Raw genomic sequence first — 4736 nt, 5'->3', positions numbered from 1 at the left:
ATGTTTTTGAATTCAATCCCATTTCCTGCATTTACATACATTTAGGGACTATGGTGATATAGAATCCAGGAAATAATTAAGATGATTGTAATGATAAATTCTGCCTAAATGAATAGTAGGCTACTAAACTATGTATAAGAAAAATATGTCTTTCTTTATTGTTTAATAGGGGCCGATTGCCAAGACTTGAGAGAATAATTTTATAAAGTCAAAAATGTTCACCATTAATGTTTTGTGTGTGAATAAAATTTAAATAATGTAAGACTCAATTTTCACTGTTAAACAAACTTTTATTTCAAATCATTTACCATCCTTCTGTGTACCCCCTCTCCTCCAATTAGACTGCACCTTTTCCATTAAAGGACAATATTTGCCCCCTAAATTGACTTTGTAGTGCATTTTTTATCTTTATAAACACAATATTAATAATGTTTTAAATGTAAAAAAAAAAGTTCAGTTTTAAATGAAAATGACAAGTTGCTGACTTTACTTTCCAAATGACAGGAATTAAAATCTTCAAGCAACTCTGTTGACAGTGGGACTGAATTTAACATCAACACATGTGTTCAGGCTACAAGGAACTCAAAGTTTAGACTTGCTCCTGTAATCAAGGATACTGCACCTTTTCCATTAAAGGACAATATTTGCCCCCTAAATTGACTTTGTAGTGCATTTTTTATCTTTATAAACACAATATTAATAATGTTTTAAATGTAAAAAAAAAAGTTCAGTAGAGTAATATGCAATGATGATAAAAAAGTGAAAAGTGATTCTTTTAAATACTAAAACCTAACCTAACCTAACCCTAGAATCAGGTATGATGACTGGGACAGCACTGGAACAACATTTACGCAGATTGTTGAATGGTCAGCAAAGATCGAAAGAACACAAGACGTCAATCTCAGAGCTTTGCAATCCAAAACCTTGTCATACAACAAAAGGACAACGGGGTATGAAGAAAGTGAATATCAGAGACACTCAAAAGCAAAAACTCAGGTAAGATGCAGACATTGCAACGAGGAAGGACACTGGGTTCGTGATTGCAAGCTGAGTTTGAGACATCAAAGTGATGATGAGGACAACCTGTTGAAGAGGTTTCAGCAGCTGACAGCCAAACAAAAACAGACTCTGCTAAAAGCTGTAGAGTTGCAGGGTAACTGAAGAACCTTTCTCTGCAGCACCAGCTAGAAACATTTCATCCAAAAGCTGATGAACTCCATGTGTATGCAAAAAAGACAAATGAAGACACCATACAGAAGGGAAAATCATACACAGAAGTCTCAACAACTGAAGCCAAAGATGAAAAGGACTGAGGTGAACATACAGTGGCCTTAAGACAACTTCAGCAAGACACACAACCAGTTTTGCATAGTAAACCGATTCAAAGTGAGGTGCCCAGAAAACAATTGGCATTGTTAATGGAAGATGGCACTAAACTGCATTATGACAACCAATGCAGTAAGAATAACCACAAAAAATGGACTATGCCCTTTTGAACATGTCACAGGCCGGCCCATGTCCAATTAAAATCTGACATCTGACAGCCTTTGTCCAAACTGATGAAAGACGCAGCCTGGCAGTACACAATGCCATGAATAAAGTTTTGAAACCTCCAAAAGGGGGACATGGTATGGTAATGATTCAAAAAAACTCAGAGGTCACAACGAGAATCCAGGTGGGAAAGCCCACTTCAGTGTCTCTTGGTAGCTGATAGAGCAGTTAAGGTGCAAGGAAAGGAAAAGTGGATCGACGTGAACCAGTGGGATTTGAAACATCTGCCTAGAGATGAGGGATAGATGGCAGTAGTGTTTATCAGAGTCCAGATATGGCAGGACTAGGGTTTTTAGGCTCTAGCTTGTCGCATGAGTACGAAGACGGACATACAGCCACTGATAAACACAGTAGGTCCTGCCAACATTAAATATGGACAGTTTTAGAGGCAGTTAGGAATTATTTGATTCAAATATTTTTCTTGGAAAGATACGTTTCCCTTTTCTCTTGTGTGTAATTGCACGTGTTCCAGCATTCCAGAGGATGAGCAAAGACATCTAACGCTTAGACTGCATTGCACTGGACACCTAGATGAACATGCCTGAACATCCACAGAACACAACAACATCCGCCACTTCCACAATATCACAATATCGTCAAAATAAAAAAAAGGACTTAAGCATTCAAGAGAATGCAAACTTCACCATGAACTCTTATTCTGTCATCTTAAGTAATGGAAACTGCATGCAGAATGCTGTATTCATGATTATTGAAAAGTATGTTTTGTGATCAAAAATTATCAAAGGGGGGATTGAAGGATTTTGTGTTTTTGAGTATAGTTCTTTCTTGTTTAATCAACATCTGATATGTCACCTTGTGACTCATTCCTGATGTAATTACCCTAAACGTCTGCCCTGATGTAATCAACATGTGCATCTGTAAAGGTGGGAACCAAATGGCTCAAACAATCAAATGATCAATACAGAGGATGGCCTTTCTATCCTGTCTATTGTTAGTTTTCCAGTAGGAGGTCCTAACGGTATCGGTCTATTGTTTGATTTTAATTTGTTACCAGGTATAAAGTTCTGTCTCACAGACAGAACTCTGGGAGAAGCTAGGACTCTTACAAGGGTTAAGATATTTTGAAGGCCGAAACGCTGATGTTGCTGCTGAAAATCTGTGCTACACTACTACCTTCAATAAATTCTTCTCCCCACAAGAACTCTGGTCAAGCTTACTTATTATATGTATTAGAGAAATCTAATACATTGGCGAGCCACCCAAACCTTTGCTCAGCAAAATACAGCAAAATCTTAACACCATAGTAATTAAGGAGTGGCAGGAAAATCAAACAAAATAACACAAGAACTAAAGAATACAAATTAAAAGTCCATGAAAATTGAAACTAAGATAAAATAACAAAGTATGTGACATTATATTATATTATGTGCAAAAGAAAAAAAAACATCACACATTGGATCTTGATGAATGAAATATTCAGGTTTAAAATCTTAACTTATATTCATTTAGTAATTCATGGAGAAGAAAATTATGTGACTGTGGTCAAAGGAAATAAAATCATCAACCCATTGAGGGCTGGATTCAAAATCACACCCGAAAATCAAAGTAAAAAAATCAAAAATACAGGCAGATCGAACTTACATGAATTTCATCAAATCAACTCATAATGTGAGTCAGTAGTGTGTGGGGCTCTGGCAGGGCTCTTCCTGTTCCTCCTTGCACAAAGGAGCAGATACTGGTCCTGATGCTGGGCTGTTGTCCTCGTGTGATGGCCCATCTCCCAGTATCTTCTCCATGCTTTTGAAACTGTGCTGGGAGACACAACAGTTGTATGACATTATATTATATTGCTTATGATGACCTAGTCTCCATGAAAGTATGCCAATTAAGTTTGAACAAACTGTTATCATCAATATCTGTTAAAACAATAGGCTATACAAGAAAAATAAAATAATATAAGCCTACAAGAAAACATTCATTTATATTCATCCTATCCTAAAGTCTGTTTATTGTTAAATATTTATTTCCCCTTCATTTTAAGTCGCTCTTTAACCAATTATGTTCTGTAATACTAAGTTTCATAAATGTTTTATAAATACTGTAAATGCCTGACAATCACGCCAATAAAAATTTGGGGTAACACTTTATTTTAGGGTCTCTTAACTAGTTGCTTATTAGCATGCATATTACTAGAATATTAGCCATTTATTAGTACTAATTAAGCACATATTAATGCCTTATTCTACATGACCTTATTCTTGTCACAGATCAAGCCGGAGACAACAGGTTAGTTAAGGATAAGCAGGTTTATTGACAGGAATTGCAGAGGTAGAATGACTGAAGCAATGAATGGTGAGTATCCAACTCAATAGACTGTTCAGTGAGTCTTAGCTTGGTTAAGCAGATGGTTTTCCTCTTGTAGGTTTGCGGAGAGTATGGGATCCAGGAACAACGGAGATCAACGAAGGAGGAACCTCGGGAATCTAAGGGTAAGTAGACATAGGTCAATAGCATAGAGAGAGTCTGGTAAATTCAGTGTAGTGAATGGTAGACCGGACAGTGAGTGACTGGAAGGAGCGTGCTTTTGAATGATGGCTTGATTGCAGATGACAGGTGCGGGGAATTAGAACTCAGGTGAATGTGATCTGGTGTAAGTAGTGCTCAATTAATGCTCAATCCTCATTTAATTATCTCATTAACTTCATCACTGCTTCAGTGTCACTTCAACATTCTGTAGTGTGGACACATATAAGTGCTCTTTAAAACTGAGGATTTTGCTGTTGGATTTAACAGGTGTTCATCACTAATGCTCAATCCTCATTTAATTATCTCATTAACTTCATCACCGCTTCAGTGTCACTTCAACACTCTGTAGTGTGGACACATATAAGTGCTCTTTAAAACTGAGGATTTTGCTGTGGGATTAAAGGGGTTAAATGTGTGAGATGAAGAAAAAAACTATGAAATGTATTTTTAACAGAAATATACTGTTAATTTAATTTACGGAAGCAAACTGTAAAAAACTGTAGATTACTGGCAACCACAGCTGCTGGTATTTCACTGTAAAATCAAGAAAAGAAAACAGCAAAATACTGTAAAACCTAACAGTCAACATCCTGTTGTGTTTTGTGGGTCACCATTGTGCTGGAGAGCAGAGCTTGTGTTTAAGTGAAGGACGGACAGAGAAACACTGATGTTATGCTGCTTGTTGTTTTATTTAAAGG

The 4736-nt window shown here is 36.7% G+C and overlaps 1 pseudogene; it reads left to right on the top strand.

Annotated features, from left to right (window-relative positions):
- LOC107720422 (uncharacterized) overlaps positions 1–4009 on the top strand; it is a 5058-nt pseudogene extending 1049 nt beyond the window's left edge.
- Positions 4010–4736: the final 727 nt, after the last annotated feature.

The sequence above is a fragment of the Sinocyclocheilus rhinocerous genome, unplaced genomic scaffold (genome assembly GCF_001515625.1).
Source record: "Sinocyclocheilus rhinocerous isolate Xijiao unplaced genomic scaffold, SAMN03320098_v1.1 scaffold601, whole genome shotgun sequence".
Taxonomy (NCBI): domain Eukaryota; kingdom Metazoa; phylum Chordata; class Actinopteri; order Cypriniformes; family Cyprinidae; genus Sinocyclocheilus; species Sinocyclocheilus rhinocerous.
Note: the sequence above shows the minus strand (reverse complement) of the source record. Positions and strands in the feature narration are given on the sequence as shown.